This window comes from Moschus berezovskii, chromosome 25 (assembly GCF_049115385.1).
Source record: "Moschus berezovskii isolate FMDL1 chromosome 25, NW_MosBer_1.0, whole genome shotgun sequence".
NCBI lineage: Eukaryota > Metazoa > Chordata > Mammalia > Artiodactyla > Moschidae > Moschus > Moschus berezovskii.
Window position 1 is genome coordinate 39,427,532 of NC_142484.1, and position 24,912 is coordinate 39,452,443.

At 45.8% G+C, this 24,912-nt stretch overlaps 1 protein-coding gene across 7 annotated transcripts in view; it reads right to left on the reverse strand.

Annotated features, from left to right (window-relative positions):
- The window catches only part of SYTL2 (synaptotagmin like 2), a 127,339-nt gene extending 104,117 nt beyond the window's left edge, over positions 1-23,222 (reverse strand). For 2 of the 7 annotated variants that reach the window (XM_055416144.2, XM_055416141.2), the window contains exon 1: positions 22,688-22,823. The gene's annotated coding sequence lies outside the window, so the exon portion shown is untranslated. Of the gene's footprint in view, positions 1-22,687; positions 22,842-23,028 lie in introns of those variants that run through there. The other 5 variants (XM_088832446.1, XM_088832445.1, XM_055416137.2 and 2 more) reach the window with 5 other exon arrangements.
- Between the last annotated feature and the right edge of the window lie 1,690 nt (positions 23,223-24,912).

Genomic DNA, 24,912 nt, shown 5'->3' on the forward strand with positions numbered 1-24,912 from the left:
GAAACTACTGTATAGCACAGAGAACTCTACTCAATATTCTGTAATAGCCTATTTGGGAAAAGAATCTAAAAGAGAGTGGATATATGTCTATGCATAACTGATTCACTTTGCTGTACACCTCAAACATACAATGTGGTCAATCAACTATACTCCCCCAAAAAAGTTTAACGTAAAATAAAAAATGCTGGCTAATTCTTAGTAAGTTTATGTCTCTTCAATAAATAGTGTTTTATTCACATAGCACCTTCCTCTAATGATCAAACTTAGCTCCATTTACAATGACAAAAGTAATATGGACAGAGTAAATGGAGATGGAGGATGGAGAAATGGGAGGACACCGGTTCACCTGGAAGATGACAAGGGAACTTACGGTAGTCATTAGGACAGAATCGGTCCCCCTCCCTGAAAATCTTTCTGCAGAAGAAGGTTTATCTCGGGCATGGCCTCCTCCCCTTGGTTTCATACCTTGGTCCTGTCCAAACGCAACATAGACAGTACGGCAAGATACCCCGAAAGCCTACAGTCCCTAAGAATACTGGGCTGGTGGTACTGAAGAGAAAGAGAAAGGGCTTCTGTTCATTTTCTCTTAAAGAGAAGTGTTTGTTTTCAGGGTAAGTCTACTGCTTCCTTCTCAGGACTGGGAGTGCCTTAGTCCATTCTTACCCAGAGGGTAAGATAACTTCTCCCCTAAATATGCAGCTGTCTGAAAACATATTTGCTCTGGATGTGTCACTGGGTCATGAAGAGTTCTATGAGAAATACTTTACACATGGGTGTCTCCAAGCCTGAGCAGTGGAGATATTTGCTGACCCATAAGGCAGAGACAGCCAAAAAAGGCTACGGTCCCAGGGCCCAGGTTTCAGAAAAATATACTGGGGTCCCAACGAGCCAGACCCGACTTAGCAACTAAACACACACACATGCACACACACACTTGGATCAGTTGGTCAGTGATTTTGAGCCCTGACTATACACTTGTCCTTGGCTAGACACTGATCATGACTGAGGTCCCCTCCCGAAATGTAGCCCTTGATCTATTTCTGCATATTCACACATTTGCCTGACTTCCGCCATGATGATCTTGCATGGCAGGACAGCATGTTTGTCAAAGCCAAGGACTTAAAAATAGAACATCTTTCCAAGCATATTCTCTGTAACCAGCAGAAGTAGAATAAATAAAGTGAATATAAAGATATGTCAATATTAGACCACAAACATGTGGCATATCCCCTAAATCTCAGACAAAAAAAAAAAAACGGATGTGCGGTCTAGAAGGATTATAAATATTTAAAACTTTATGAGTTCTATTCTCTTCCTTATTAATTCAATGAATAACAGTATTTGCTCATTAAGTAATTACTACATGCCAGGCAGTATACTGGGGCTCCCCTGGTGGCTCAGTGGTAAAGAATCTGCCTGCAATGCAGGAGATGCAGGAGACCTGGGTTCGATCCCTGGGTTAGGAAGATCCTCTGAAGAAGGGCATGGCAATCCACTTCAGTATTCTTGCCTGGAGAATCCCATGGGCAGAAGAGCCTGGTGGGCCATAGTCCATAGGTCACAGAATCAGACACGACTGAGCGACTTAGCACACACACACAGGCAGTACACTAAGCCTTCCAAAGAATCATCTCATTTAACCTCAAAAACGACCTCAAGAGTGATGCATGTAATATTTTTTCTATTTGAGAGATGAGGAAACATCAGCTTAGAAAGTCTAAAGATTTAAAGCCAGGCTAAACTGCTGAGAAGCAGTATTCTTGACCTTCACACTAAGCTACACTGCTTCAGGCTTGCTTGTTTTACAGAGAAGACCAAGGTTGTTATTACTATTATTGATTGAGAGAGAAAAGTATATAGTACTGATCCTTCTAACATATTAGGTTGCACCACACAAAACTGCCAATATGCAAATGTTCTGATCCATAGAAATTACGACTTCACTTGGTTCAACGTAATATAAGAACAAGACTGAGAAGGACACGTCTTTCAATGCCTGGCCCTGCACAGTCCCTAACTAGCTGTAAGACTTTGGGCAAATCACTAGTTTTCACTTGTCCCACCCCATAAAATGAAAAGATAGAGCTGAATTTGTCTCTAAGTTCCCTTCCAGCTCTATAATTACAAGTGAGGGAAGAAAAGCACCATAATTCATTTGTTCAACAATTATTTCTTTTAAGTGACTACTACATGTCAGATGCCGAGCTTTCCTTTCATTCTAAATTCATCTGCATTTTAAGGACAGCCTCCCAGTAGCTTCCTCTGATCCCTGGGCTCTCACGAGTTAGAGATGAAAAAAAACTTGAGGATCCTTGGTTGCCTACTATTTAGGGAAACTGGCCTGCGCCCTAGGGCAGGGGTCCGCAAGCTCTAGGATCTAATGCCTGATGATCTGAGGTGGAGATGATAGAATAACAATAGAAATAAAGTGCACAAGAAATGTAATGTGATTGAGTCATCCAGAAACCATCCCCTCTCCCCACTTGTCCGTGGAAAAACTGACTTCCATGAATCCAGTCCCTGGAGCCAAAAAGGTTTCAGGCCACTGCCCAAGGGTGCTGGCAGCTCCTGCCCCACCACAATTCTACAGCGAAAGAGAAAACCAAAGGACCTAGAAACTACTTCAGGGTGAAGAGATGAAGTATGGTGTGGCAGAAGAAATGGTAAGGGTGTGCAAATGTGTATCTTCCAAAACAAAGAGCTCTCAGTAAGTATTCTGGCTCACAGCAATTTCCAGAAAATATTCTCCTTCTTTCTGGACCTTATTTGCACACACCTCCCCCACAATGGGATATAATCATCTTTTATACTTAAAAAAAAATCCAGAAAGAAGAACACTTGAGTTGAAGACAGTAACTGAGCATTGAGACACAGCCTTTGCAATGATTAAGGACTGGTAATTCAGGATTACAGGAAAACAGCAAAGGGCAAGCGGCAAGACACTGATTCAACTCTGACTGTGCTACTCACTAGCTTTGTGAGCCTGGATTCATCATTCAGCCTGCCTCTGCCTCAGTTTCCTCATCTGCAGGATACAGACTGGAACACACAACCCCTAAGTTCCTTTCCTATCCTAAAGGTTGACCAGCCCCTTATCATCAAAGTTGTTTCCATCTAATCTGCCACCTGTTCCCTTGTGCACCGTCCACTGTGGACACAGCAAACAGCTGTTTTCCAACACGCCTACAACAGCTCTTCAAACACATACCTTAAAGACTCTTATGTGAGCCCACTCCAATCCCTCGCTTCAGGCTTAAATCAAAGTCCTAGATGAAGTCATGTGGCTAGCAAGATGTTGGGAGTAGCTCCTATGGGGTCACAGATCTAAACTTTGAGCTTGTAAATGAGGGAATACATGCGACAAATAGCAGTTGGCTTCCCCAATTTCTTGAAACTGAGAAAGACTCATAACTCCCAACCTTGTTCCCTAGGAATCCTACTGGCTGTTACAGGAATACGAAAGCAGCAGGAGAAGAGGATTAATAGCCATGCTGACAGTCTGGCTGAGATGGAACCTACACACAGTGTCACTGGTGAATTCTATAGTAAAGATTCAGTTCAGTTCAGTTCAGTTCAGTCGCTCAGTCGTGTCTGACTCTCCGCGACCCCATGAATCACAGCACGCCAGGCCTCCCAGTCCATCACCAACTCCCGGAGTTCACTCAAACTCATGTCCACAGAGTCAGTGATGCCATCCAGCCATCTCATTCTCTGTTGTCCCCTTCTCCTCCCACCCCCAACCTTTCCCAGCATCAGAGTCTTTTACTGTGTGCTAAATTTGGGTATGTACCAGTAAGAATCAAAGAAGGCCAGATGAACAAGGTCCAATGGCAGGGACAGTCTGCCAGCGAAAGCCTGTTGTTCTGTACGTTAGACTCTGAATCACTGAAAAACACCAAACTCACGTGGAAAAACGTGACACCAACCGAGCCTCTAGCCCCTTCAAATCAGAGGTGACCTTGGGTTCTACCTATTATTTAGTCGCTAAGTTGTGTCCAACTCTCTTGCAACTCTATGGACTGTAGCCCGCCGGGCTCCTCTGTCTGCGGGATCCTGCAGGCAAGAATACTGGGGTGGGTAGCCATTCCCCTTCTCCAAGGGATCTTCCCCACCCAGAGATCGAACCCAAGTCTCCTGCACTGAGCCACCAGGGAAGCCAGGGCTCTACCAGTAGAGCTCCCCAAACCCTTCTGTGATAGATTAGAAAAGGTTATCAGACAGGGCAGCGGAGGCCAAAGCCACATATTCTTTGCCCTTTCCTGTTCTATTCCAAGTCAGGGCTGCTCATTTCTCTCTTAACCTGCAGCTTAACTTTCTAATGCAAACCATCTCTAAATGGGGCTCCCATGAAATGTGTCAGTTTAAGTACCTTAAAGTCTCCAGAAGGACTTTTCCTCCTCCTCAAACAAGTACCTTTTAGAAACAAGAAATCAAAGAATCAAAATTATTTCACAGGAGAAGTAATCACAAAAGTTAATTGTTAATAAACAGCTTTCCACCTGCACAGATTTTTAGTGTCGTAACTTTTATTACATCTTTTTTTCATTACAAAACACGAATATTTATAAGGAAGAAAGTAACTTCAGAACTGTTATTAGTCAAATTCTATGTTTTGGAGATAAGCAGTTTTCTATTTTCTCTTCAGGGGTTTTGAATTGCAAACTTTCTCCAAGAGACAGACGTGGAGAAGTTTCAGCCACATCAAATTTTCAAAACATCCATGAAATGTAAGCTGATATATCTCATAACTGATGTTTTATAAACCTGTCCCTAAAAATCAAGGGCATGCTCTCAACACTTTCTGTCATGGAAATTGTTCCAACAGACAAATAAACAGGCATTTCCATGGTTAGGGCCTCACAGCTGTCATATTGTTTAGTTCTGCACAAATGAAAACTCCTATTACCAAAAAAAGGTTGGAGAATCTGTGGATGGAATCTGGCAAGCAATGGCATTTCCACATTGTTTTAGTCAGCACGCTCTCTCAGTGCAAATATGAACCCCACAAAATATTCAATTAAAAATAACCATGCGGTCTGAAGAACAAGCGCAGCACAACTGGAAACACGTCCAAATGGGAAGTTTACGCTTTGCCATCTTTAATTAACGATGCTGTGAAACTCATTAGAGCAAAGAGCTCACAGTCCCTCAACTCCCATGCTCCAATGACTTGAAAACGCATATTCAACTCTAAGAGACAACAAAACAAGCAATAAAATCTCCCATTTCCTCAGGGTCACAGAATAGACTTTCTTATCACAAAATTCAGAAGAATCCAAATTCTCAACTGGGGGTCATGTCTCTCCATGAACTGTTCCCCCAGTGAGGGAACTTGAGTTTATGAAGTCTTTCCTGCTTGTTTGAGCTTGATTTCTACTATTTGCCTGGTATTTGAGGAAGAAAAAAAATAGCATTATGTTAGGCGGGAAAGTATAAAAAGGCTCAAACATGAATTTTCATTTCTTTCAAATAGTTGCTTAAGAAAAAGCAGAATTTCTAGAAATTGCTCCGGGAATTCATGGAAAGAGATATCTTTCACCTGTATTTTTCTTTTAATAAAAAAAGCAAACGAACAACAAAAACTAGATGGCCTTTCAAAATGTCTAGGATTCCTGGAATGACTTGTGACAAGCGTACCAGGACATTCAATGGAAAAAGGACAGTCTTTTCAATAAACAATGCAAAACAAATTTTGCATACCCACAGGCAAAATAATGAAGTTGGGCCCTTACCTAACACCACATACAAAAATTAACTCTAAATGGTTCAAAGACCTAAATATAAGACCTACAGCATACACTTTTTAGAAGAAAACATTGGGCAAAAGCTTCAGTACATTGGATTTGGCAGTGACTTCTGAACTGTGACACCAAAGGCACAGGCAACAAAAGAAAAAAAGTAGGCAAGTTGAAATTCATGAAAATTTCAAAGTTTTCTTCATCAAAACACTAACAACAGGGTAAAAAGGCATCCCACAGAATGGAAAAAAATCTGAAAATCATGTATCTGATAAGGAATTAATATCCAAAATCTACAAAAGAACTCCTAAAACTCAACAACAAAAAAGCCAACTCGATGAAAAATGGGCCAATGACTAGACATTTCTCTGAAGATGATACATAAATGGCCAGTAAGCACATGAAAAGATACCTGATGTCACTAATCACTAGGGAAATGAAACTAAACCTGCAGTGAGATACCACCTCACATCCATTAGAATGGCTACTATCAAGGGAAAAAAAAAAACAGAAAATAACAAGTGGTGGCTAGTATGTGGAGAAATTAAACCCTTGTGTAGAGCTGGTGGGAGTGCAAAATGGTACAACTTCTGTGGAAAACAGTATGGCAGTTCCTCAAAAAATAAAAAGTAGAATTACCGTATGATCCAGCAATTCCACTTCTGGTTATATACCCAAAAAAACTGAGAGCAAGGTCTTAAAGAGATATTTATATATCTGTGTTCACAGCAGCATTTTTCACAACAGCTAAAAAGTAGACGCAACCCAAGTATCCACTGATGGATAAACAAAATGTGGTAAGTTATCATTTTACCACAAAATGTGATAAATTTGTGTACAAAATATACTGGAATATTACTGAGCCTTTAAAAGAAAAGGGAATTTTGACATATGCTACAATATGGGAGCTCTTTGAGGATATTATGCTAAGTGAAATAAACCAGTCACAAAAAGAGAAAGACGGTGTGATGCCGCTTACATGAGGCACTTAGGGTAATTGAGTCACAAAAAGAGAAAGCAAAATGGAGTTGTCAGCGGGTAAGAATACGGTGGGGCTTCCGTGGTGGCTCAGGGGTAAAGAATCTGCCTGCCAATGCAGGAGACAAGGGTTTGATCCCTGGGTCAGGAAGATCCCCTGCAGGAGGAAATGGCAACCCACTCCAGTCTTCTTGGTTGGAGAATCCCATGGATAGAGGAGCCTGGTGGGCTACAGCCCAGAGGGTTGCAGAGTCAGACACGATGGAGTGGCAGAGCACCAGAGCACACGTGCACAAGAGTGGGGTGAAATAAGGAATTGCTGTTGCATGGTTATAGAGTTTCAGCTTTATGAGATGGGAAGAGTTATGGAGATGGACGGTGGTCATGGCTGCGCAACACTGTCAATGTGTTTGATGCCACTGAACACTTAGAAAAAGGTAAAACGATAAATTTTTGTGAATTTTACCGCAATAAAAAAAACTGTGGAAAAATATTTAGGCTCCTATTCCTTTATAATACGACTGAAGAGAGGTTAGTGGCTGCTCTTTGGTATCCACATTTACATTTCAGAATTACCACTTACATGTGACCTTGGGCAAGTTACATAGCCTCTCTGCATTTTAGCTTCCTCACTGGTAAAATATCTACTTAAAAATATGACGTGTGGATTAGATGGGTCTGTATGTGTAAAGCATTTAGTCTTGCATAATAAATACTATCTAAGTACTAGCTGCTACTGTTATTACCTCTACCACTAAATCTATTCTCAGCATCACAAATAAAATCTCATCCTGCCAAGAAGAAGCCATTTGCATTTCATTCTCTGAAATGATGATGGCCTGGCCCCAGGTTCAACATCTGATCTGAAAAAAAGAGAATCTTCCCTTCCTCAGCAGAAGCACATGAATGGGAACTGGGGCCCAAGTTACTCCATCCTTTGGACAGCAAAAGAGGTAAGACATTTGCCGCCAATTGTATTTATTCAACAAATGTTAATCGTGTACCTTGTTTGTGCTCACACTCAGTACTTTCTACTATACTGTGGAGTCCGAGGCCTTGTTTCCTTATTGAAATACGCTAATCATCTAAAAGCAATGTTACATAAAAAACATTTCCCAAGATGAAACTAGCAAGACTAGGGCACCCCAAATTACTCCATTTCTCTTTAAAACTTCCTTTTATTATAGTTGTTTTACAATGTTTAGTTTTTTTCTGTACATCTAAGTGAATCAGCTATATGTATACATGTATCTTCTCTTTTTTGGATGTCCTTCCCATTTAGGTCACCACAGAGCACTGAGTAGAGTTTCCTGTGCTGTACAGTAGATTCGCTCATTGGTTATCTATTTTACAGGTACTATGGCATCTGGTCCCATCACTTCATGGGAAATAGATGGAAAAACAGTGGACACAGTGTCAGACTTTGTTTTTGGGGGCTCCAAAATCACTGCAGATGCTGATTGCAGCCATGAAATTAAAAGGCGCTTACTCCTTGGAAGGAAAGTTATGATCAACCTTGATAATATATTAAAAAGCAGGGACATTACTTTGCCAACCAAGGTCCGTCTAGTCAAGGCTATGGTTTTTCCCGTGGTCATGTATGGATGTGAGAGTTGGACTGTGAAGAAAGCTGAGCGCAGAAGAATTGATGCTTTTGAACTGTGGTGTTGGAGAAGACTCTTGAGAATCCCTTGTACTGCAAGGAGATCCAACCAGTCCATTCTAAGGGAGATCGATCCTGGGTGTTCACTGGAAGGACTGATGCTAAAGCTGAAACTGCAATACTTTGGCCACCTCATGTGACGAGTTGACTCACTGGAAAAAACTCTGATGCTGGGAAGGGTTGGGGGCGGGAGGAGAAGGGGACGACCGAGAGTGAGATGGCTGGATGGCATCACCGACTCTGTGGACATGAGTTTGAGTGAACTCCGGGAGTTGGTGATGGACAGGGAGGCCTGGCGTGCTGTGATTCATGGGGTCGCAGAGAGTCAGACCCGACTGAGCGACTGAACTGAACTGAACTGATCAACAGTGTATGTACGTCAATCCCAGTCTCCCAATTCATCCAGCCTTAGTGTCCGTACATTTGTTCTTTACGTCTATTTCTGCTTTGCAAATAAGATCTATACCATTTCTCTAGATTCCATATACACATGTTAATACGCTGTTATTGGTTTTTCTCTTTCTGACTTACTTCATCTATGTGACTATTTCTAAGTCCATCCATGTCTCTACAAAGGACCCAATTTCATTCCTTTTTATGGCTGAGTAATATTGCATCATGTATTTAAAATCACCCATTTCTATTTTCCTTCTTATAGTTCTATTCCTTAAAAAAAAAAAAAAGAAAAGCTCTCACTTAAAGAATTAACTTATGGTTGCCGAGGGGAAGGGGAGAAGGGATAGTTAGGGAGTTTGGGATGGACGTGCACACACTGCTATATTTTAAATGGGTAACCAATAAGGTCTTACTGTATAGGACAGGGAACTCTGCTCAGTGTTATGTGGCAGCCCAGATGGGAGGGGAATTTAGGGAAGGATGGATACATGTACATGTATAGCTGAATCCCTTTGCTGTTCACCTGAAACTATAACATTGTTAATCAGCTATACTCCAATACAAAATAAAAATTAAAAAAAACCTCTCCTTTTACTTTCAAATTTAATAAAGCAGGTTGTTCCCAGATAAGTTTTTGCGCAAAACTGTCAGGAAGAAAGACTTTAGTCACACCTGCTCTGAAACTGACAAAACAACAGAGCAGGCTGTGTCTGCCCACACCCATTCATGGGCTGCAGCACACACCCAGGCCACGTGAACACCGTCAGGACAGTCCCCCTGCTGCAAGCCCCACAGGACCCTGGAAAGGCAGTTCAAAGCCTAGGGCATGCACAGAAGCCTTCATCACCAGGGAAATTTCCTTCTTCTCCAAACCTTCCAGCTAGGCACCGAAAGATAAAACTTCTCAAAACACTGACTGAGGTCCAGGTAAGATTTAGCCACTTAGGGACTCCAATGGTTAAGGATCTGTCTTGCAATGTAGGGAATGTGGGTTCAATGCCTGGTGAGGGAACTAAGATATCACATGCCTCAGGGCAACTAAGCCCATGCATGATGCAGGGAAGATCCTGCACGCTGCAACTAAGACCAAATAATAAATATTTTAAAAAGAAATATTTACCCACTCATAAATGAGCTGATATAATGATTATTATTCTTGAAGTCCCACCATTGTGTTCAGGCATCATAATGGAAAAAGAAAAAGAGTACATAGATTTGAATTCCAGGGCTATATGGACTGTGTGACTCTGGTTTCATTTCCGTTTTCATTAACTATATTGTACAGCTTAAAATTCCTACCTTTGAGAAAATGATTCATGTTAAGCATCTAGCTGATGTCCCACACAATAGCATTTCAATATTATGGATGCCCTGTCCACCCCTTATTTTCAGGCAGGAAAAATGTCCCAAGGCACTCAACTCCTGATTTAGAAGAATCATAAGAATGGGTGGATCCCAGGCTAATATCGCCGCTAGTTTTTCTAAAAGCCTAGTTCTAATAACACTTTTAACATAGTACTTGAGATGTTATGAAAAAAAAATCAAACTTCCTCCAATACCTCTTTCTCACCCAGATTTTACAGACTGCAACCAAGAAGGCTTCAGCTTTACCCTGCAGAGCGCCATATACATGAACATCCCATATGCAAGCAGTCTTAAGAATTGGGTTCCTCTCTTATGTAAGAAGCTGAAACCTCTCTGAAACTTTAATAACACTGAAGTTTTAGCCGAAACAAACACAAAAAAACAAAGGATTGCCTCTGCATTTGTGGCATTTTTGGTGTGTTGAGGGGATTTCCAAGACCAGCCCCAGGTTTTTGATGGTTCAGTGGGGGGACTCACAGAGCAGCATACATGCATCCCCATGGCCATGGTTTATTACAATGAAAGGCTATAAAGCAAGATCAGCAAAGACTAAAGCTAGATGAGGTGAAGACTGGTAAAAACCAGCGATGGGCTTCCAAGAGGCCTATTTCAGCTGAGGCATACACACAAGTTGTGACAACATGTGTGAAATGTTAACCAGGGAAGCTCATTAGAGAGTTAGTGCCCAGGGGCTTTTATTGGGGACTGGTCAACATGGATACCGCCTGGCTGGTGGGTACCCAAATTCCAGACACCCAGAAAGAAAGCAGGTCCTTGGCATATACTGCACTGTTTGCACAGTTTAGGTACAGTGAGTGCTGGGGAAAGAGTAAGTGGTGGGAACCCTTCTGAAATCCAAGTTCTCAGATGCCAGTCAAGGACCAGCCTTGCAAGCAGGCATTTCTAAGGACAAGCAGTCCCAGGCTCGCTATGTTAATCGTTTCCGCATTCACAAACCAAAACCCCAGATATCTAACTCATAACTACCCTCTGACCACTAAATTCCTATAGCCAACTGACATACTGAAATTCTTTTTAAAAAGTGAATATCACTTAGGGTTTCAAAATATATTCTTTCAGCATATTTGGACCGTGTCAGACTGCTGGTTTCCAGGCTTTAAGGAAATACCAGCAAGTCCCAGCCCTCTAAGAAATTTCAGACCAATAGGGAAGATAAGATGAATACACAAAGAACGCTAACACAAGGTGGTGTGTGGTGACGACCATAAAAGAGGCAGAAGCCAAACACTAAACCAGCCAGAGAAGGGAGAAAAAACTTCCTGCTGTGACGAACCAGGAAGGTTTGGGTAAGAATTACCATAGGGCTGCAGTTTCTAGGACAGGTAAGATTTGAGAGTAAGTGGCAGGGTTGGGAGGAGCTCAAGAAGGGAAATAAAAGTATCATTTCAGGCACAGACAGGAAGCTATGTGAACAATGCACAGAGGCTGCTGTATGGAAAGGGGAATATGGTCTGATTGGAAGATTAGGTTCACAGAAGAGAACAGTGAAAGGTAAGACTCTAAACAGAAGTCAGAAAAACAAATATCGCATATTAACACGGATACATGGAATCTAGAAAAATGGTACAGAAGAACTGATTTGCAAGGCAGAAACAGAGACAGACATAGGGAACAAATGTATGGATACCAAGGTGGGAAGAGAGGGTGGAATGAATTCCGAGAGTGGGATTGACGTATATACACTACTATAGCTCAGGGAGCCTACTCAATGATCTGTGGTGATCTAAACAGGAAGGAAATCGAAGGAAGAGCGGATGGGTGTATATGTACAGCTGATTCACTTTGATTACAGCAGAAACTAACACAACATTGTAAAGGAACTACGTGTACGTGTGTGTGTGTGAGTCTGCCTGTGCTCAGTCACTCAGTCATGTCTGACTCTTTGCAACCCCATGGGCTGTAGCCTGTCAGGCTCCTCTGTCCATGGAATTCTCCAGGCAATAACACTGGAGTGGGTTGCCATCTTCTACTCCAGGGGATCTTCCCAACCCAGGGATGGAATCTGCATCTCCTGCATTGGCAGGCACATACTCCACTAAAAACCAGAAGAATCTAAAACACGGGTCTCAAATGTAGAATGAAGGAGATTGTCTTTTATATTGTGGGGGGTCTGTGTGTGAGTTTTTTCTTACTTTTTTAAACACGCTACGTTAGTATGCATGAAGGAGAGGACTGACTGTAATCAAAGGGGCTAAGGCTTTTGCAGTAGATCTTCCAAAAGTCAGAGAGCTGGGAGGTACAGAGAGGTGACACATAAATGTCGTTTGGGAGCAACATCAAGAAGGAAGCAGTAACAACGCTCCTCAGAAGATGCAGGAATCAAACAAGACTCAAAACTCTAAAGCCAACTTCGGTATTACCACATTCAACCAGAAGTGCCTGGAGGGCAGCCAAGTTAAAGGTAAAAAGTATTTTTACAGTAAAAAAGAACTGGGCAGAAAATTCAGTGGAAGTGTCTAGAACTCTGATGGAGATGAGGAACCAGTACTCAGGAAGGAGGTTGTGGCTAGAACAGCATATGTGGAGGAAGCCAACTTAGAGGATCAGCTGGAACAGAGGAGAAGCCACACACTGCACGTGTCAAGTCCAGAGATGTGAATTTCACCAACCTCAAGCAAACATGACTGAGCTCTTAAGCTTGGCAGAGAGACAGCACTATAAACTCAAGCATATCCACTCACACACACACACAGACACACACACACACAAATAAGAAGCACTCTGGGGCCAGAATACCTCAATCCGAATCCTGACTGTACTATGTATTATTAGCTTTATGATCTGAGACAAGGTACTTAACCTCACTGCCCCGGATTTCTCATCTATGAAATGGGCTTAATAATAGTACCTATCTCATAAAGTTGTGGTGAGGACTCAATGAGCTAATTCATGAAAAGAGTTTAATGTAGAGTCTCTCTGGCACACAGTGAGTGTTCAATAATTGTTGGCCATTATTATCATCTTATTTGAGTCTCACTGTCATGAGATAAAGTCAGGCAATCATTACCATCTCCATATTACTAATAAGGAAACTAAGGCTCAGAGAGGAAACGCTTGCCCAGTCTTCACACAGTGAAGAATACAGGCTAGGATTTCTTAAGGTCCAGTCTCCTTAATGAGATGTACAAAACTCTCCAAGCTCAGCCCACTCCCTGCCTCACTGGCCTCAGTTCTGGCCAAGCTTGCCTTATACATGAAACTGTGCCCGCCACATTAGTTCCTGGGCCTCTTAACTTCCTGACCGCTCTTCACCTCTTAAGTCTCTTCTCAAGTATCACCATTTCCAGGAAGCCCTTGGCACTTGCTCCCACTTCCCTCTTACCAGCCACCTCTCTCAATGCTCATATCTGACTATTAACACCACAATGTGTGCAGTTATAGACCGATGCTTTCCCACTGGACTCTGAGCCTGAACAATCTCTGGCACACTAAACACCGAGTATTTGCTGAATGAACTAACTCCTGCCTCTAAGTCTGACATTCTTTCCCTCAGAGCATGTGTGTGTGTTAGTTGCTCAGTCGTGTCTGACTCTTTGCAACCCCATGGACTGTAGCCCGCCAGGCTCCTCTGTCCATGGGATTTTCCAGGCAAGAATACTGGAGTGGGTTGCCATTTCCTCTTCCAGGGGGTCTTCTGGACCCAGGGATCAAACCTGGGTCTCCTGGATCGCAGGTGGATTCTTCATCATCTGAGCCACCAGGGAAGCCCCCAAAGGATACTGTCCCTTTATCAACAAATGTGCACTGTTTAATAATAGTTTAAAAAGAATACCAACAAAATTTCAAAGACCAACCAATCCTACTGTACTAAACATGTAGTCATTCACTACCTCTAGGTAGGGAAGGGCGTATGCATGCACACACGCGCGCACACACACACACACACACACTCTTCAGAGCTGGCCATTCTCACCCAGGGCTCGTCTTTCTGGGTTCCTGTGGTCTCAGAGGAGACCGAACCCGCCTCTATCAAAGATTCCTCCCTCTGCCTGATTAACCCAGTGAGAAGAACCTGGGGCGTGGCACATGAAGGAAGACAGGTTCAAAGGTCTCACATTCTAAAAGCCCAAGGTGAGGTGCCCCCAGGGAGGTGAACGTGGGCATCTCACCCCGCGTGTACCACCGGTCAGCCTGAGACTTGGTACCAGTCCCTGACGGCTCAGAGACTGACCTTGGGGAAAAGGTTAGCAGAGAGAAAAAGCAAGTAGACCCACTCCATCTGCAGTTCCTCATACACCAGGCGGACACCTGTGCCCAGTTCCATGAACATCTGTCCCTGGAAGCTTCTGACAGGCGGAGCCACCTCCCCTCCACACCCCTGGCTCGGGGCCACCACCTGGTTCAGGAGGGAAGCGGGCGATCCTTGCCACATCTCGGCACCCCTGGCAACCACGGCTGATCCCCCTAGGGGCTCCTCCCTGGGGGACTCCCGGTATGTGTCAGGCTCTCCCTCTGGTCTGCATAAAGCTGACAACACTCGGTCAACATAAACAAAGACCTAGAAACATACAAACACACACCGTGTGTGCTGCTGTCTGATGCTGATGGCTCGGGGAAAAGGGCCACTCAGTTTCTTGCGATTTGCCCACAGATAAGGGTTTTGTGGCCCATGCCTCCCTGCTCCTCCCCCGCCAGGAAACTCAGACTGCTAACCACAGTGGTGCCTGCTTAGCACAAGAAATTCTGCAAAGCACTAACCAAATTCAGCGTGTACTGGCTGTCAACAATTCACAGAACTTCAATTCTGGAAATATGGAAAAGGGCTGTAAACGTTCTTTCTGGGGCCAAGCCTCAATCATTTTGCCAAAAGCGAACCCAGGTTCTTATTTTAAAAGTGGTAAATGCTTAGCTCCAAGGCAAAACACGGGCTTCCCTGGTGGCTCAGCTGGCACAGAATCTGCCTGCAATGCAGGAGACCTGGGTTCAATCCCTGGGTTGGGAAGATCCCCTGGAGAAGGGAAAGGATACCCACTCCAGTATTCTGGCCTGGAGAACTCCATGGACTGTATAATCCATGGGGTTGCAAAGAGTCGGACACAACTAAGAGACTTTCACTTCACAAGGAAGGACATATTTATCATTTATGGAATTACTGATCTCCAGTGTGGTCCAGTCCATAGGTTAATACATGGCATTACCATTTTTCAACACATATATGCCTTCCTATGGCAGTGGTTTAGTCGCTAAGTTGTGTCCAGCTCTTGCAACCCCATGAACTGTAGCCCACCAGGCTCCTCTTCCCAGGCAAGGACACTGGAGTGAGTTACCATTTCCTTCTCTAGGGTATCTTCCTGACTCAGGGATTGAATCCCCGTCTCCTGCATTGCGGGCAGATTCTTTACCATCTGAGTCACCAAGGAAGCCCTATGCCTTCCTACAGAAGTCCTGAATTAAATAGCAGTACCATTCTCTACCAAGTACCTTTTACCAAACGCTTTAAAATATCTTATCTGTACCCACAAGTCCAAACAAGTGTGCCTTCTAGCAACCGCAAATCCACCTTTCAAACTTTGAACAGTGTTACCATTCTAAAATCTAGTTATTTCACACACAATATTGAGATAATTTCATTAGCCCCTTGGTGCCTCCAAGATAAGGAGAAAGTTTTTGGACCACTTCACTGTTGGGCATCAGCCCCCCACATTAAATATATGATCTCATTTAATCCTCTGAGCAACCTTGTGAGGCAGGTCTGATCACTGACATTTTACAGACACATTAAGGAAACAGTGATAAGGTCTCAGGATGCACCCCTCAACATGTCCTAAGACGGTAGACCTAAAACAACCTTAGAATCCATTCTATCAAGAATCAAAGAATTAAACTGAAAACCAAGATCTTTTGTCTCTTTTTTCTTCTTTTCCCATTTAGGTTATTACAGAATGTTGAGCAGAGTTCCCTATGCTATATAGAAGGTATAGATAGTAGGTATAAGCTACATAGTAGGTCCTTGTTGGTTATTTTAAACACAGCAGCGTGAGGGACTTCCCTGGTGGTCCAGTGGTTAAGAGTCCATCTGCCAACACAGGGGACATGGATTTGATCCCTGATGCAGGGAGAGCTCACACGCCGCGGAGCAAACTACACTATGCACCACACCACTGAGCCCATGCTCAGCAAGAAGAGAAGCCACCGCAATGAGAAGCTCCACGATGCGAGGAAGAGAAGCCCCCACGCGCCACAGCTAGAGAAAGCCCACGTGCAGCAACCAAGACCCGGCACAGCCAAACAGAAACGAACCCATGAAAACGTGTACGTGTCAATCCCAAGCGCCCCGTCCATCCGTCCCCGCCACCCTTCCCCACCCGGTAACCATAAATTCAGTCTCCAAGTCTGTGAGCCAGGCTTCTTGTTACTAAAACTCAAATGATTAGCCTAAAACCAACAGGGGTGAAGATTCTGCCCTAAAGAATCTAACACACCACAGTTCAGTCTTCCTCCCAGTGCAGATGGCTGGCGGAGTGGTTGAGGCATGGATCTGACGCAGCGCCTTGGCTTGGCCAGGGGTCTGGCCCCTGCCCTCAGCCTCAGAGCCCTGGGTTTTAATCATCTGACTCAGCCAACAGCAGCAGACCCCAGGCGCCTGTGGCTGTGAGTAATGGCGACACAAAACACATCTGTCTGATCAGAAGCTGATGGTGTCAGTTACACCAGGGGTTACAGTAAAACAATGCTCTACAAGGGAAACAAGAACGCCTATTCGCCCCGAAGCTAAGCAATGCCCTTCTTTCTCCAACTCACAATGCGAACTTGTGGTACCATTTACCAGATCTTATAACCCCCCTCTCGAATATGCCTTGATGCATTTATAGAAAGAAGACTTATCTAGGAATAATAAAGCAAATCTGTTTCCACTAGTTGTTGCAAAATGTCTACAAAGTTATGACATGAAGAAACGCTTTTATTCTGGCCTTTAATCTGTCACACCATTATGAGGGATAATGCGAAGGTAGTTTTGTAAATGTAAGTGCCTCTTATACCGCATTTCAAGACTTCATTTCAGAAGAGTGACTCATTCGTTCTTCCCTTTGTTCATGTATCAATTCATTAAAAACACTTCGCTAAATTCCCATTGAGTGCCGGGCAACTGGATGCAGAATTAAATCAGAGATTCCAAACTCTTAGAGGGTCAGTTTTTCCCCAAATTGGTCTTTTCATCTCTACAGTATTCCAGTTCTGCATGCTGCTCCCATTTACTGCAGAAGTCCTCACCCAGGACCAAGTACCCAGGGTGGTGGTGGTGGTTTAGTCGCTAAGTCTTGTCCGACTCTTGCAACCCCATCCACAGTAGCCTATCAGGCTCCTCTGTTCATGGGATTCTCCAGGCAAGAATACTGTAATGGGTTGTCATTTCCTTTTCCAGGGGATCTTCCCAACCCAGGGATCAAACCCAGGTCTCCTATATTGCAGGCAGATTCTTTACCAACTGAGCTATGAGGGAAGCCCAGGGGGTACCAGACAAAAGTCCTGTATTCAGTGATTTCAGAAGTGAGTAGGAGTGACACGCATGGCCTTATGAACATAAATAACCTGTTTTCATCATACTTCTGTAAACCAGAAGTGGTCCCAAAGCAGTTCTCCCTTCTATAATCTGAGGAAGTTCTAGATTAAGAGTTTAACAGATAGATAAGCAGAAACAACTCTCCCCTTGATGATCTGTGGACCATGTGTTCTCCATGAGGGCAGTCAGCTGGGGGGACCCTCGGAAAATCATGAGAGGTCCCTGAAAGCAACCGGAAGTGGGAGCACTTTCTGACCCCTGATTTATCTCTGTAAGTAATGTGAGCTAACTGATAGTGCCAGTGGAGCTCCTATCTGATTCATCCGGATGCAGTCATTCTCGACCAAGCTTCTATCTGGGCAAATGAGAATGGAAAATAACCCAGAATCATAGACATTTATGGGTGGGCTGCCCAGGCAGCACCAGTGGCAAAGAATCTCTCTGCCAATTCAGGAGACACATGAGATGCAAGTTCAATCCCTGGGTCAGGAAGATCCCCTGGAGTAGGAAATGGCAACCCACTCAAGTATTCTTGCCTGGAAAATTCTATGTACCGAGGAGCCTGGCAGGCCACAGTCCATGGGGCCATAGAGAGTCGGACAAACTGAGCAACTAAGCAGCGAGCAGCAGTACAGATGTTTAAGACTGAAAAGAACTTCAACTGGTCCAACGCCTTCAATTTATAGATTTAAAAAAACTGGGACTTTCCAAATGGTCCAGTGGCTCAGACTCCATGGTCCCAATGTAGGGGGCCCGGGATTCGATCCCTGGTCAGGGAACCAGAACCCACAGGCTGCAACTAAGATTCTGCACCGCCAAATAAACAATCTTTCCTTAAAAAAACAAAAGCAAGAATCAGGGAGAGGACGTGAGTAACCCCAGATCTCACAGCATGTCCATGAGCCAGGCAGAAGCTGAGTCGTACCCTTCCCAAGGCAGGGCCCGTTCTGCTGCCGGGAGCTGGTGCCTGCCCTTGAGCAGCCCTGACTGCAGGAGCTGCTGCTGTCCTTGGGTCCACCTCACCTCTCCAGCTGCTCTCATGGCCTTCCCTCAGCACGCCTGGACCTTGCCTTAGGTGGTGAGAGCCAGCCCTCGGGAGCTCTGCGCTCCCTGTGCAGAGGAACAGTTTCCTAGAACGGCAAGCCTGTTCTGACTCTGTGAGAAGGACTGTGTTCTGTCATCTTCTCTTCAGGGTTGTGATGAAGACTAGTGAGATGCCAGCCATCCAGGAATCCTATATTCTCTGCAGAAAACAGTAGGGATCCAGTAGAGAGTCTGCATCACAATTAAGTCCTACTGATGTGAACCCCAAGAGTTAGAGCCCAGCATTTTATAAAGGCCAACAATGCTTTTGCCCAACCTTCAAGTTAGTTTCAATTGCATACACATTGACAGGCAATTCAGATAACAAACAACATCTGACTCTCGGTCCTCTTAATGACTTTGGGGGAGAAAAATCAAGCAGGTATCCCAATTTATGAAAGGAAAAGCTGGTTCACAAAAACTACCCAAAGCCACACAGGTACTAAAATGCAATGTTGGAGCAATGACCTTATCTACGGCTCCCTCCTCCCCACTGGGCAGTTTAGCTTTAGAATTTTCTGCTCACATGTTCCACATCAACAACAGTGAAGACCTACCTTTTTGGTTACACCTGAGACATTCAAGATACTTGAGCCACGTAAGGAGCACAGCTTGACCCCATAACCTCAGCAGCACCCCCGGCTCACAGGCACTTGTACTGGAGACTAAACGACACAGGGGAACTCCAGGGGGTGAACTTTGGGGTTCACAAACAGGAGTAACATTTATGACGGCTTTAATTATTCAAAACAACTTGAAATGGCTCTTAGCTCTGACAATAATATAGTCAAAGTAAGGATTATATTCATTTGTTCATTTTTTTTTAAATGTACTTGTATAGATGCAGAGAAAGATATGAAAGGCTACATTAAGTGTTGCATTAGTTGTCTCTGAGTACAGATGTATTACTTTATTAATGCTAATCTGTACTTAATCTTTTTCGAAAATGAACAGGTACAGTTTGGATAATAAGAAAACAAACAGTAATGATCTCACTTTTATGGGGAATCTTTAAAAAGCTAAACTCCTAGAAACAGAGTAAAATGATGGTTGCCAAAGGCTGGGGAGTGGGGGAAAATGATGAGATATTGGCCAAGGAATACAGATTTCCAGTTATAAGATGAATAAGGTCTGAGGATCTAACATACAGTATGGTGACTACAGTATATATTACATGCTTGAAAGTGGCTAAGAGTAAACTGCAAACATCCACACTACAAGAAAACTAGGAGCAACATACACATGCATAACATCACGTGTACTCCTTAGACTTACACGATGCTGTGTATCACTTGTATCTTAATAAGACTGGGGGAAGGAAAACAATGATTGTTTTTATTTTTTAAATATGTTCTTCACTCCGCAAAATGGGAAAAGAGGTAATCATCACAGAAGGTTGAGAAGCTCTATTACTGTGAACCAAGTAAATGGAAAATGCAAACAATACTTAAAGCCCCGAGACCAGAACCTTTGCCCTGCTTCTCCATTTGGGTCCCCTCAGCCCCCAAGAATATAAAGCAATATGCCAGGACACCAATTTTACACAAACATTTTGGGGAAGAAAACTATATACAAATATTTATTTGTATATTTGAAAAAACCTAACAAGCATATGGAATCACATAAAAAAAAAACACCTTAAAACCATTTTCAAGCTTGCTGGGGCCCATCTGAACTACGTACCACAATGTGCAGGAGCACTTGCCAGGCTTCTTTGCTATTGGAGACTTTTTTATGGAGAAGTCTGGGAAGCTGGAACACGAATAGTACCATCCTATTTTCCCCTCGAAAGAGCAGATATCTGATTAAAACTAAGTCATTTTTCCAGTTCACTTTTTTAAAAAGTCAAATTCGTCTTCATCCACTATTTAAAACTCCTTTACAAAACAGGTGCCAGTCGACATATTACCAGGGTAATCTGTGAGCCCACAGGGGCACAGTTCACCCTACCTTCCTCACCTGAGGAGGAAAACAATCTGGCCTGGCATCCTGGGGTTCTGAGGATGGTGGGGGCCCCGGGCTGCCACTGCCCACTTCTGCAGGACGGCAGACCACCCTGCACAACATGCTAATTCATTCATTCCACAAATGTTTATTGAGCGAAGCCTGCGAAAGGCCTTTCAGGGGACAGTGGGATCATTCACAACTCAACGGTCAGGTCTAACGGATCAGCTGTGGACAATCAAGCTTTCATTAGACCTCAAACCACCTCTAGGATAGAGCAAACAGGGCCCCCACCCCACCCAGGCACCAGCAGCTGGGCGGGACCAGGCAGGGGCGTTCTGGAAGGGGGCTGCCGCTGGAGAGAGCCTAAGGCATCCCGGATTCCCACCAGAATGACCGGATCCCTCGCACCTTAAGTGACATAACACCTCGCAAGTGCTTTGAATGGCGCCCAGCACCTCGTGTGAACTCAGTAACAGTCATTTCTGCTGTTACGACTCCAACTTGCCCTTACTCATGGAGCACCAAAAGAAAAAAAAAAAGAAGGGTGGAGAAGACAACTGTTCGAATTAGAAAGATTGGATTTGAATCCCAGCTCGGCCATTTACTAGCTATGTGACTAAGGGAAGCAAGCTTTCTGAGCCTCAGTTTCTTATCTGTAAAATGGAGTAAATACCAGTATCCTAGCCCTCACGTAGCTCGGTGAGGATTAAGGATATGTTGTTTTACACAACAAAGAGTATCTGGCCCATAAGGGCCCCCATAAAGTCAATACTGCCACCTCCATGGCCCCTTCCCACCGCTTCTGATGGGCCCTGGAATCTAGTTTCACCCGGATACCACACTGAAGGCAGAAGGAAAGAGACGGGAGAGACCCACAGCGGACCTTCCACAGAAACCCACCAGGGCCCTCTGCTCCGCTCAGCTCTCCTCCCCTGGGTGGCGGCTCCATCCCGCAGACACCTGCCTGCCTCGCTGGGAATGCCTGCCAAGGGGACAGGAAGCTGAACAGCAGCTGGAATCCATCCCTCCTTCCAGTGTGTGTGTGTCTGTCTGTCTGGGGCTTCCTCTGCACATCCCCGCCGTGGTGGAGGCTGGCAGCATGATTCATAGTCTCTTCTTATCTCTGCTTCCATCTCAACCCAGAACCCAAGCCCTGGAGCCTGCTGGTCACAGACCAGCAATAAGTGAAAACGAGGATTTTCATGCAGACAGGAAGGGAGCCCCCTCGAAGTCAAAGGGGCTTTACAAAGGGAGGCGGGAGGAAAGGGAAGCGGGAGGAGGCGGGGTGGGGGCAGAGACAGGGGCCCACTTCCTACAGGCTGGTGGAGCCCGCCGTCTTAGCTGCTGAATCAGTTGGTTTCTCCACTTTGAAAAGATAAAGCCCATTCCTGTAATACACAACTCAACCGCGGGACAAGGGCTGGGTGCAGGCAGAGAACTCCAAAACGACCTGCTTGTTTTCCAAGCAGAAACCATCGGCTCCCAACTCTCCCTCCCCAGCCCCCACCTGTAGGTGGGTCCTAACGCCCCACCGTACCCAACCTGAGCAACCGAGGGGCAGCCTGCAGTCAGGTCCACCCAGCAGCCGGCCGCAAGCCAAGCTCAGTCCTCGAAAGCCCAAGGAACCGCCGCCCACCCGAGCACCTCGGCCTCCTGGAGACTCGCCCCCCGGGCACTAGAGTTGGCTCTTCCGCGAGTGGGAGACTAAGCAAGGGCGCTTGCCGGACGCCGCCACGAAGTGCAGCGCGTTTCAGAACTCTGAAGACCAAAAAGCATCGCACCACAGCGACTCCCTCATTCAAAAGTGGAGGAACCAGTGCCAGGGAGGGAAGGAGAACTCCCCGAGGTAACACAGCCAGCGGGCTGGACCGGCTGCGAGGAGTCGCAGGCTGGCGGGCGAGGAGAGCATCTCGCCGCTCCCCGCGTCATCTCGGCTCCGGACCCCCCGAACCCCACCCCGGGCCCCGCCAACCCCGGCGCGGCGCGCTGCGTTACCTTCCTCGGAACTGCACGCCGCGAGCCTCCTCTCCTGCGGCGGGGGTGCAGGCGGCTCTGCCCCGCGCGCTCGCCGGCGATCCAGGTACCGCCCGGCAGCCGTCCGCGCGGGGCGGCGCGTGCGGGCTCCCGGGGCGGGCGGCGGGCGGGCGCGGGGGCCACTCCCGGACGCGCGGGCCAATACCTCCCCGCCCGCCCCGCGCCCCGCCCCGGCCCGGCCCCCGCGCGCGTGGGCTCCGGCCTTCCCTCCCGCCCTTCTCTCCTCGCCCCTCCGCCCCTCTCCTGTTTAATTCTCTCCCCCTGGGCTCCCCATCTTGGTCTCCAACTCAGGCGTAACTTACCCCGAAACAACTTTTTCTCTTGAAGATCAAGACCGCAACACGGTTATTTTTCGATCCCTGTGCTTTAGAGGTCCTTGGAGTCCGAGAGCGTGGAGCGCCAAAAGCCCCTCCACTCTAAGATCGGAGGTCAGCTCCCCACCTGCCCCTGCGCGGGAGAAAAGGGCGCAAAGTGGTACCCGACAAGATGCTTTCACCCCGGATGTCAGTTTCCTCACCAGTGAAATAAATAGAAGTATTTCACAGGTTGTAGGGGGTTGTTAAATGAGCTGATGATTTAAAAATACCTTATACAGGGTCTTCCCTCGCGGTCCAGTGGTTAAGACACCGCACTTCCACTGCAAAGGGCACAGGTTCCATCCTTAGTGGGGCAGGTAAGATCCCCCCATGCAGCGTGGCTTGGCCAAAAAAAAGGGGATGGGAATCTATGTATTTTATATGTATATACAGTAATACCTGGATAAATAGTGAGGGCGGTGTGTTCGGTCTGACTACCCAGTGGGGGCGCGGTGAGGACGGGCACACTGCTGGAAGGTGCTGGCTGGTGCGGAGGCAGGCACGCCTATAAACACAATATTGTGTCTTGGCCAGTTTAAAAAAAAAAGTTACCGATGATAAAGCCAGCTCAGGCAAACTTGGGAAAGTGGTGACCTTTAAGGCTTTAGCTTCCTGGTCATCTCCCCAGTCATTGTTGAACATCCATTTAAAGGTAACCCATGTCTGCTTTGGGTCCTTCCAAAGATCTTCCTTCTCCCAATCTTGCAAATGCTGATCCCCAAAGGACTGGTTCAGGCTGGGTGCAGCACTGCCCATCTGTCCTGGGAATCCTTGCCTTGGGTTAATGTGGGTATTTGGGCTTTTATCCAAGCTTTAAGAGCCTAAACGTGTCCCCATGCTGGGTGAGCACTCCAGATGCAAAAGAGGATTAAGCCTTTGAAAAGACAAATCTGTGAACAATTTCAGCGTAGAGTTGTTGCTCAGTCGTGTCCAGCTCTTTGCTACCCCATGGACTGCATGCAACACGCCAGGCTTTCCTGTCCTTCACTATCTCCAGGAGTTTGCTCAAACTCGTGTCCATTGAGTCCATGATGCCATCCAACCATCTCATCCTCTGTCACCCCCTTCTCCTCCTGCTCTCAATAACTGGTAGAATAGTTGCACAGGAAGGAGAAGAGTTTATCTCCTTCCTGCTTCTCTCCAGCCTGGAGGGCAGGCACTGGGTCTTGGGCCCTCCCCACGCTCCCCCTTCCCCACCCCCACCCTCCCCCACCCTCCCCCTTCCCCACCCTCGCACTCTCCCCCTTCCCCATCCCCACACCCCCACCCCCCAGTAGCTGCCCTGCATCACCTGTTAGAAGGCTTAGTGAGAACCCTATTCTTGCTGCTGCTGCTGCTAAGTCACTTCAGTCGTGTCCAACTCTGTGTGACCCCATAGACGGCAGCCCACCAGGGTCCCCCATCTCTGGGATTCTCCAGGCAAGAACACTGGAGTGGGTTGCCATTTCCTTCTCCAATGTGTGAAAGTGAAAAGTGAAAGTGAAGTCGCTCAGTCATGTCTGACTCGTAGCGACCCCATGGACTGCAGCCGACCAGGCTCCTCCGTCCATGGGATTTTCCAGGCAAGAGTACTGGAGTGGCTTGCCATTGCCTTCTCCGGAACCCTATTCTTAGTGAGAAGCTATTCTGTGTCACTCCTCCCCAGCAAACAGACAGCAACTCCCAACGGCAAGGGAAGGTCTAAGGCTTCTCACTTAAGGTTCTGGGGCAGGCAGGTGGGGGAGAAATTTTGAGGTAGAGTCTCATTAGGGACTCTGAACTCATCCAGAGCTATATGACTCAGAGGTTGAAAGCTAGAGCTCTGAGACTCCTCTAGTGGTCCAGTGGTTA